Raw genomic sequence first — 11656 nt, forward strand, 5'->3', positions numbered from 1 at the left:
CATGGTGAGATGGAGTGTACAGATATATAAATAGTGGGGACATATGGCCATAATACAAGAAACTTGCCTTCATTGTGAGATACGTGTACAGGCGTCGTACTAGTGGGTCGTGGGTCCTGGTTTTGCTCATCAAGTGGGATTACCATTGGCGTATTGTGTATCGTGTGACAAAGATGCAATTATCATGGCCCATTTGTGGGGAAACATGTTGTCATAAGCGACATATTACATGATTTACTTCGTGTACGAGCAGATAAAATATTCGTTATTTGCAGCATGCTATTTCAAGTGTCGGAATTAGGAAATACAAACTGCTGGGCACAAGAAAGGATACATCCATGTTTGTTGGTGGCTAAATATGAAACAAACAGGTAATGGTAAATCGTGTATGATGCATTGGATGCGGGTGTCATACGTTTGCAGTGTTTCTGCGACTGTTTTCAGGCTATAAAGTTTTGATAAGGTTTGTAAGCTTTTGGTCAAAAAAAATTTGCAATTGTATATTTCTTTTGCCAGGCAATTAGGTGCGATATTTCTTTGTGGGGGTAGTAAGCGAACACAGCGGCCGTCATACATGTGATGTTAAGTCATGTTGGTAGACAAGCATTATTCGACCCTGAACAGTGCGATATGACACCATGCAGGCTGTACACATCTTAATGAGGACATTATAGGTAAATATAAAGTAATGGCTTAATTATACAATGCAGCTATACCTTTTATCACATGACAACGGTTTCAAAGGGAGATCAGACTATACTTTGACGTGATGATAAACACTGTTTAAAGTACGATGGTGAGTTTCAAACGCATGCATGCGAAAAAGAAGAATTTAATTTAACTTGTGAATCTTCGCAATTGACTATATACTTTATCAAACACTACAAAAGCATATACAGGTTTTAACAGTCTGTAAGTGATATGGGCACATAAATATTGTGTCTGGTGTTATCTTATTTTAAAGTTTAGATTTCTTTCGTTCTCTTTCGAGGGATCGCTACAGCTCCTTTAATATGACTGTCTTTTGTAAGACGTGAATTGTTTTTCATTACTGGACGAGGAGATATGTCTCACTCTCTTCGTTTAAAAGCAATCGTGACTAATGTAACAGGGGCGATAACTCTTAATTAGATACATCATTGTTATGTAGGAAACCGCCTATTTAACTGGTTACAGTTCTGTCAGTATGGTGGTCTTAAACGGTGTTAGTAAACATTAAATATAACTTCAACGTCGACACCATTTAAAGAGTTAGCGTGGCAACCGATGCTATCAACCATAGCGTCGAATGCTCGTACGCAAAGAGGAAATATTTTTAAACTGTCATCGTTTCCTAAAAACTTAAATTTAAGCGACGTGATTAGAGGACATTCTTTAGATAGTGTTTGGTAAAGAATGAAATCCCTTTACAGATCAGCAATGTGTGGTTCCCTGTGTGCATGTCAAGATAGTATCGCCTCTTTTAACGCGCGTGACCGACAATGCACTTAACGTTTTGCAAGGCAACTAAATGGGCCCGGTTAAAATGAAAACCAGGTTTAACAGTGTTTATTAGTGGTGTTGTAACACACACACACCTACGGCAGCGCATCTGCTACAAACGGGACAGGATTTACTGTTAAAAGTGCATGAGGCTCCACACAGTGTACGTACACAATGGCCTCCACTAGCTTTGCAGACTTGCGCCCTTTGGGTGTTTCAGGATTCTATGACCATGGGTTCGAATCCCAGATTCTTCTTGATGATGAACTTATGGTTTGTCAGCACCATATACTAGTGCACACGGGTTCTCCAAAGTGGTAAACGTCTAAGACCTGCATCACTTCTGACATTCTGTACTGTACCTGACACATACTGTTCAAATCGGCGTTAAGCCAAACTCACTCACTCACTCACCCTTGTGCCTTCCACATAACTCGTATGGTCGTGGGTTCGAATCTCAGAATAACCTGTATTGTGATTTTTGTTATATAAGCCCCGTACCCTGTTATAAGCCTTAACCAGAGTAGTAAAAGTTCACCTACAGTGTCTTTTATTATTGAAACTAGACAACGTTATACTTGATTGATTGAATATTATTTTACTTGACAATATAATCTTCCAAATTGAAATAATTTCTTTGTTATATATACTTTGAAATACAGTAAACTACTTTTATAACGAACTCGCTTATACCGAACTGACGGATATTACGAACTATTTTGGAGTCCTGTCCATTTGCTCTATACAGATTGCTGTATATGTCCCTATGTTCACAAGTGTACAACTTTTTACACGTATGGTCTTGCATATGATGTAAAATAACGATTCTTTTACAAATACATCACACAATCATTTCGTCCGGACGCTGACACATATTTCATGAAACTACTTCTGTAATGTCTGTATTTAACAAAGTAATGAATGCCACCATAACATACACTATACAAAGTTAGTGACTATTTCAAAAGAAGTCAACAAAGGTATATTGATATGTTCAAGAAATTAATCGAAAGATGATAAAATTGCTATTGCAAAGACGATCACCTAACTTAGCTTTATGATCATTGTGACAAAAAAAAGGCTGAAATTCAACGCTAAACGCTAATTTCAACACTTCAGAAATAGCAAGTACACACCACACACTGCCGTGTAAAAGAAAGGCTATCACGTCAGCATGCCGGAGTTGTTCTGTGGGTAAGGTTTCAATTTATCATCTTTGCAATGGGAGTTTCCCCCCCTCCACCCCCACCCCCCCCCCCCCCCCCCCCCCCCCCAACACACACCCCAGCCTCCCTGACAGATGCAGTTGTTTGCGTCTACGATTTCACCTTTTACTACAATTTTACATAGAGAAATATACGACCTTGTCTTTAAACTTTCTGTAAATACCGTAACAAGCTGGAACCTTCAAAGTAATACACCAGGCTTAAAACTGAATGATTTATTGTGTTGAGATGTCGAGGGCATGTATTATTGCCTTTTGGCTTGTTAAATGTTCTTTTCTAAAAAAGATGCTCAGGACATATATAGATACTTATATCACGTTAACAATCATATTTAAAGATGCCGCACCTGAGAAAATGCCATTCAGCACCTAGAACTGTCAAACCTCCACACAAAAAAAATAAAAAAATGATAAGTATTCTTTTTTATAATATTATTCCTTTCATGTCATATCTGTTTTAAGTGGTATCTGACAGTGACGTATTTTATTGATAATACGCTTTCAAAGACTGATATACGCTGTTCAAGTTTCTATTCTCTGTAACGTAATTGGTAAAACATACCGATATGTTATAGTTCTTCTGTTAATGGCAAAGTAAATTTAAAATACTATTCTCATAGTAATTGTTTTAAGTATGTTCAAGTTAGACTGTGCTTGTAAACACACGTACAGAGAGAGAGAGAGAGAGAGAGAGTGCGAGAGAGAGAGAGAGAGAGAGAGAGAGAGAGAGAGAGAGAGAGAGAGAGAGAGAGAGAGCGTCACATGCATGGTGAAAATGCGCTGTGGAGCTGTGGAGAGAGTTGTAACATAATGGATGCTGTAACTCACACATGCTAAGACACCAATACATTTCACACACATCCCGACGTTCATGTATGTATGTATGTATGTATGTATGTATGTATGTATGTATGTATGTATGTATGTATGTATGTATGTATGTATGTATGTATGTATGTATGTATGTATGTATGTATGTATGTATGTATGTATGTATGTATGTATGTATGTATAGTGCTAGCCCACTGAGATACCATGCCGCAGTTGAACATGGATACCCCACTCTGAGCCGACCAGTCCTACTCACAAGTGTCTCACGTATTAGAGCCCAGCACACCTGTGACCGGTGTCTACTTCAAGACGTTGATGTGCAACTCCAGTAATACCTGATTGAGGATTTAGTTTCAACATGGGATTAAGATATGGCACAAACACAGGCGTTATTCGCCTGTCAAATACATCAGCGGAACGCGACATATAGTTAGTGCAATTAATGATCGTGTTTGCACGCATGCCTTCTTTTACAATTTGCTTATCAATCAGTCAATAAATCAATATTAGCTCACGTGTTACCTATCACGTGAGAGGCAGTTGGGTATACGTAAGTCCGTCCAGCATATATACGTGTGGAAGTACAGGCGCTCACCTTGACATATTCAGCCCCTTGGGGTCAGCCATGTTGTGTTTGATCTTGACTAGTTTACGATTGTGGCGTTGCTGTGTGAAGATACTTAGATTAGATGTTGTGGACGTAGCCACAATGAGTCGATTTAATACGTTTATTTATTCTAAGTGATTGTAGGGTATGGTAATAATCATTTCAAGGGTAGGGTAGGGTAGGGTAGAGTAGGGTAGGGTAGGGTAGGGTAGGGTAGGGTAGGGTAGGGTAGGGTAGGGTAGGGTAGGGTAGGGTAGGGTAGGGTACAAAACAGTTGAACAAGTTTCTATAATGTTGTATAGTTGTTGCAAAACGGTTGAATGGGTGTTCTATAATGTAATATATGTGTTACAAAATAGCTGAAAGGGTGTTCTATAATGTAGTATATGTAATACAAAGCGGTTGAAAGGGTATTCTATAATGTAGTATATGTGTTACAAAATAGCTGAAAGTGTGTTCTATAATGTAGTATATGTGTTACCAAACGGTTGAAAGGGTTATTCTATAATGTAGTATATGTGTTACAAAATAGCTGAAAGTGTGTTCTATAATGTAGTATTTGTGTTACAAAACGGTTGAAAGGGTGTTCTATAATGTAGTATATGTGTTACAAAACGGTTGAAAGGGTGTTCTATAATGTAGTTTATATGTTACAAAATAGCTGAATGGTGTTCTATAATGTAGTATTTGTGTTACAAAACGGCTGAAAGGGTATTCTATAATGTAGTATATGTGTTACAAAATAGCTGAAATGGTATGTTATAATGTAGTATTTGTGTTACAAAATAGCTGAAAGGGTATTCTATAATGTAGTATATGTGTTACAAAATAGCTGAAAGGTGTTCTATAATGTAGTATTTGTGTTACAAAACGGTTGAAAGGGTATTCTATAATGTAGTATATGTGTTACAAAATAGCTGAAAGGGTATTCTATAATGTAGTATATGTGTTACAAAATAGCTGAAAGGTGTTCTATAATGTAGTATTTGTGTTACAAAACGGTTGAAAGGGTATTCTATAATGTAGTATATGTGTTACAAAATAGCTGAAAGGGTATTCTATAATGTAGTATTTGTGTTACAAAATAGCTGAATGGTGTTCTATAATGTAGTATTTGTGTTACAAAACGGTTGAAAGGGTATTCTATAATGTAGTATATGTGTTACAAAATAGCTGAAATGGTATGTTATAATGTAGTATTTGTGTTACAAAATAGCTGAAAGGGTATTCTATAATGAAGTATATGTGTTACAAAATAGCTGAAAGGTGTTCTATAATGTAGTATTTGTGTTACAAAACGGTTGAAAGGGTGTTCTATAATGAAGTATATGTGTTGCAAAACGGTTAAAAGGGTGTTCTATAATGAAGTATATGTGTTACAAAATAGCTGAAAGGTGTTCTATAATGTAGTATTTGTGTTACAAAACGGTTGAAAGGGTGTTCTATAATGAAGTATATGTGTTGCAAAACGGTTAAAAGGGTGTTCTATAATGAAGTATATGTGTTACAAAATAGCTGAAAGGTGTTCTATAATGTAGTATTTGTGTTACAAAACGGTTGAAAGGGTGTTCTATAATGAAGTATATGTGTTGCAAAACGGTTAAAAGGGTGTTCTATAATGAAGTATATGTGTTACAAAACAGTTGAAAAGGCGTTCTTTAATGTAGTATATGTGTTACAAACTTTTTTTGATACTGGTATGAAAGTAATTCATGCGTGAACACATGATGATACTCATGACAGAGTCGGAATCGTACAAAGAACACTATTTCAATATGAACTTACTTATCATTAAGGAAAGGATTTTGTCCCTTTATATTGTCATGGAATGACTTAACAATAGTAAGTGCGGTACCAGAGTGAGGATATATGGTGTAGAAGACGAAAACAATCTGTTTTTAGGTATTTTGAAATATCAAATTAATTCATTATTCAAAATGTTATATAAACATATGCATGTTCGAGTTATACAACTAGTGAGTGAGTGAGTGAGTGAGTGAGTGAGTGTGGTTTTACGCCGCTTTTAGCAATGTTCCAGCAATATCACGGCGGGGGACACCAGAAATGGGCTTCACACATTGTACCCATGTCGGGACTCGAACCCGGGTCTTCGGCGTGACGAGCGAACGCTTTAACCACCAGGCTACCCGACCGCCCCTTACAACTAGTGTGTTCATAAGAAAGTGTTATCCCAAATATAGCACCATTACATGTTATTAATGAAATGAATCTAGTATGACTGGAAACATCAAACCTCTCCCACCCCCCTAAGATGCGTCTATCCAAACAGAATGTCCTACCTGAACAATGGCTCAGGTTGGACCCAGAGCCTGGCAACATCTCACAGTCTCTATTAGGTTCAGGTTGTAATCTGTGATTTGTTAAGCACAGGAGACAATTATCACTTGAATGTTGAATCGACACATCGCAATGCTGTCTTCTACACAACTAATATTTACCCCTTAGCTGTTCATGTTTATGTAATGTAGTGTTGGGGAAAGGCGGTTTCGGAAACCTGATCATCTCTTTACTACTGCTGATACAGAAGTTGGACAACTTGTTTACAAATAAAGAGGTCTGCGTGTGATAAGAACGATAGGCACGCAATTCTCTGAAAGCAGAAGGCGATTGGAAAGAGCAGACGCGAAAAAGCGCCATTTTGAATTTACTTGAAAACTGAACGATATCTATTGATGGTGAAGATTAAGGACGGGCTATAGACTTGACCCATATACAAAACCGCCTAGTATGATTACCAAGTTTATACGATTGTTTAAATTCCTAATGTTGGATATAAACTTTCCGAAATGTTTTTGATGCGATTTATTTTGCAAATTGAAGATAGATCACCAAATATTCAGGCCATTTCTTCTGAGATTGTTGCCAACAAATACTTACTACCGAGGGAGAGGCTGAAACTAAAACACATAAAATTTAATCTAAATTTTGTGAAAAATAGACCAAGATGAATGTTCAATTTGATTCACAAAACTATGTTTTTTGACGAACTTGATAAGAGTTGACAACTTAAGACAAAAATGATGAATACGTGTTCGCTTGTCGCTGCGGGGGATCGGTAAAGAGTATGTAGGGAAATATTTTACAGATCTACATTTCTAAAAGAGTAATTTTATCATTTGAATAAAATACATCCGTTCCCTCTACACGTTGCATATGTTGACAGTAGACGTGCTATATATGAACTGTAGGTAAATGTTATCGAATGACAAGCATTGTGAGTTATGACTTTTTAAAAAAATGTTATAGCCAGTAAACTACGGTTATATCGAACTGGAGGGGACCACTATTTTTGTTCGTAATAACCGTAGTTCATTATAAGCATACATATAACATATACCCAACAAATGGTCGGGACTAAAAAAAAAGTTCGTTATATAGATCAGTTCGTTATAAGCGTGTTCATTATAAACGTAGTTTACTGTATATTATATATTATACTTTCATAATGTACTTGACTTTAATACGAAGTTTTCATGATATACGGTTTTCCTATACCACACAAAGGAAGTAAAGAACACCCCCATTTTCACATGGCTACGGTATGTCTGCATACATCATATATGAAGATATGGCCATGGCCATGACCGGTTAATTCATGATTGTCGTATGACAATATGGGTGGTTCTTCTTTCAGTTATTCATCAACGCGAAACAAGAGTTCATATGGACGATACACATTGATTTTGATTCTTTTTTTCCACGAGACTGTGTTAATTTCTGTCAATGACTTAAACCCTAGCGAACCATTTTCACTTTCCTGGGGGAACCACTTTCAAATTCCTGGGGAACCCTTAGCATGAATAAATACATTGTCACATAGACACTTTCACCTTTTTCTCAGGCTTTTTGCACACAGTTGGGCCGCCTCCGTGGTTTAGTGGTAGAGCGTCCCCGGCCGCGTCATACCAAGAGACGTTAAAGGTGGTACTTGATGTTACCATGTCTGGTCAGCTCGGAGTCAGTATACTGTGTGAGTGTGAGGTATTCATGTCAAACTGCGGCACGGTATCTCAGTGGGCGAGCATTACAAATCGGCATCAGTCCGGACTAGTAGAAGCAATGGTCAAATTTAGAGGGTTTTCTACTGCAAGTACGAATCCCACTATAACCCCTAAAATGAAGGAAGAACGCGAACACTTAAATTATAACTGGCATCAACAGGATTCTGCAGGTCTGTTAAATTACTGTGCACCTACATCTTTGTAATCATCGGTTCATGGCCGTCTAATTCAGCAACGATGACTGCCCCTAATCGGCACACGTTGACAGAAGTATTGACATCTCTCCTGTCGCATTCATCATGTCAACCATTTTGACATCCTGTATCTGAAAGCAATACTTTTCAATTTATCATCTCGTGTCAGCTATAGGACCGCTGACCATGTCGAATCAACCTTAAACTGGCAGCGCGAGTACTATGCGCCTATGAACGGTACGACTACTGTAACACTCACAGACGGTTAACCAGTGCGTCCTTCCCCTCTATCGGTAACAATCGTGTTGTATGGGCGGTATATTCTTTTCGCCTAAACAATGATCTATCTATTGTCACGTCCTGAAATATATGTTCCGCGATTCAGTGATACATCAGGGATGACCACGATAGTTTATATTGGAATAGTAAACCGTTTGATGGTCGTCTGCAGCGAGGCGGTGAGATCAACTGATCGTACATTCCAGGTCGCTTTGTTGACGTTTGCAATCAGTATTTAAGAAGTTATAATTATCCTAGAGTGAGTGAGTGAGTTGGGTTTAACGCCGCTTTTAACAGTATTCCAGTTATATCGCGGCGTGTCAGCTTAATGTGGGAGGAAAGCCCGAAGTGATGCAGGTCTCAGACGTTTACCACTTCGGTGAAACCCACGGGCACGGGTATGGTGCTGACAAACCTAGAAACATAATCGGGGCGAACCGGGATTCGAGCCCACAATCAAAGGTTTCTGGCGCGCCCAAGGGACGCAACTCTGCACAGCGAATCGCGGCGCCTTAGACGACTGGGCCACCCGTGCCCCCTAATTATCCTCGATGTTTGAATTCCACACTTTTAAACATATGCATGTCTTATCATCGCCGGTTAGCCAGTACACTGTTTTTCAGTACAGCGGTTTGGTGATGATCCTCGAATAGAGAAGGTCTCAATAGGGAATGTGAAGTTGGTAAGGAAATAGTGTATTGTGGAAGCCACACTCGTGTTTAGTAGGCATAATAATGACAGGGTGAGTGAGTGAGTATGGTTTTACGTCGCTTTTAGGAATATTCCAGCAATATCACGGCGGGGGACACCAGAAATCGAACCTGGGTATTCAGCGTGACGAGCGAACGCTTTAACCACTAGGCTACCCGACCGCCTCCTAATAATAATGACAGAGGTGAGGTATGAATAGACTGAAAATTGTGAAAGAAGCAGGTACTTACAAATCACTACATATCATAACAAAATGCTCACAATAAATTGATGGAAATCACTGAAAGACATTTTGCACGGTGCACAAGACGATTGTGTGGCTGAATGATGGCTGTTTGTTGCCAGTTACCATGATTGCATATCCATGATCAGTAAAAGATTTGTGACAAGTTCGTATTTTTAATATTTTGAAAGTGATGTGTTTTAAGAGCTTCTATTTTTTTAAATATTTTACAAATTAAAGGGTACATGTACGTACAAACTACACTTTTTCTTTTCATAAATTAAGACATATCTACAGTAAGATATCGAGGCTTTTGGGGTTAATTTTGCATTACTGTCACTATAATAAATAATTGATTATAGACAATTGTTTTCAATTCAATCTTGATAATATACTTTTTTTTCAAATTTGCTTAATCATGTCTTGGTACTACAGTGGTCTCAAAGTATTGTTGAATGACAACAAGGCCAAACATATGGTACCAAAAACAAGAAGAAGTTTCAAATATCATATCAAATTATGTATCAAAAACATCAGTCAGTATGATTTGTTGCGGCAAATGTCTGTCATTTAGTACAATTTCAAAAGCATGAGTATCAGAATGGAAAACAAATGGATCAATTTATTCCGCGCCATAGTCTATTTGGGACATTTTCTGGAAAGGGACATGGATAAATGAAAAATAAATGCATGCATTTCTATTTGAAAAAACAAACAAACATGTTGATAGCATGACATGTTATATGCCTCCAAATAATTTGTTTTTAAAGGGTAATATTTGTTGTTTGAGTTTGGCAATAATTCTGGTGATACATGTTATGGAATATAAAATTTAGCTGCTGCGTCCATTCAAAATTTGAAAATTATCATTTAAATTCCTGAAAACGCCAATTTTGAGTCAGCTTGTTTAAAAAACCCAAACAAGATCAATGATGACACATTCTGGCCAGTGTATACAACTTTAAATATTGTGATTTTAGATTTGATCAAGGCATATTTTGGGTGAGATATTATCAGATTAAATGCAAGGATTTGTACCAATAGGCCCCGCGATTGTTCTACTTTAGTAGGGGTTAACTTGTTTAACGGTTTTTTAGTCAGATTTTTTTGCACTGTCACCATCCTGATGAGAGTATCTGGACACCTGCTACTTACAACTAGGGCTCATTGTAGGGACTTGTGCGTTACCCTCAATGTGGTATTCAAAGAAGGACTTCACTATATTTTCATCAAGGACGAGTATTTATCATTTACCTGATGAAGGAGTAAGTATATACTCTGAAACGTTGTGTTCCTCATAATAAACACGTTGACATCCATAAATTCTCTTCCTTATGTGTATCACTTCTTAATGCCTCTCAAAGACTATATTGTAATTACTTTCTAAACAGATTTCCTTGTCGCAAAAGGTAAATAACAATGGTATTCGCCAGGTCGACATTAGTGTTTATTTTTACTTTATATTCAAACTGAACTGGTTCCCCATTCTCTCTGTGCGTCGTATATAGTGAGTGATATGAAGATCTAGAGACGGAGTCAAGTTTGTGCGTCTTACTGAAACTCGGGTTCGTTGTCAGGGAAGGTCAAGGACTTAATACAGTGCTTGATGACGTCGAACTATTCCAGAATGACGTCATATCTTTCTGAGCTTTCTGAGTACATTTAGAAAGCGAATAATCCCTAAATTCTACTTACATGTATTGCATTTACAATGTCTTTATACATAAGCTGCTTTATTGATGATTAAACATTTTAATTCAAATTTGTGATTCAAATTATACTTTTCGGCTTCAGTTACTCAGCAAAGGTGCAAATTGACAACTCCTTGTATTTATGTTAAGAAACGCAAGAAATAAACCCGTAAATGTATGAAACACATGCGTGTATCACCGATACAAAACGCCATCGATCTGTCATGTCTGTTGTTACGGGACTTCCCCGTGGGGACTTCGGGTTCGAAGAGGTCTCCAGAAACATGTGCTGATTGCAAAAGGCTACCAACTGAATCAGGTGGTCAGGCTCGGTGACTTGGTTGATTACGTGTCTTCGTACCCCGACGGCGTTGATCGTTGCTTGCAATAT

At 37.7% G+C, this 11656-nt stretch overlaps 1 protein-coding gene across 1 annotated transcript in view; it reads right to left on the reverse strand.

The window, feature by feature from the left end:
* Nucleotides 1-6577, reverse strand: part of LOC139442140 (uncharacterized) — a 126592-nt gene extending 120015 nt beyond the window's left edge. The window contains exon 1 of the mRNA XM_071222942.1: nucleotides 6446-6577. The gene's annotated coding sequence lies outside the window, so the exon portion shown is untranslated. The remainder of the gene's footprint in view (nucleotides 1-6445) is intronic.
* Between the last annotated feature and the right edge of the window lie 5079 nt (nucleotides 6578-11656).

Source organism: Haliotis cracherodii, unplaced genomic scaffold (genome assembly GCF_022045235.1).
Source record: "Haliotis cracherodii isolate W230 unplaced genomic scaffold, xgHalCrac1.p SCAF_5, whole genome shotgun sequence".
Lineage (NCBI taxonomy): Eukaryota > Metazoa > Mollusca > Gastropoda > Lepetellida > Haliotidae > Haliotis > Haliotis cracherodii.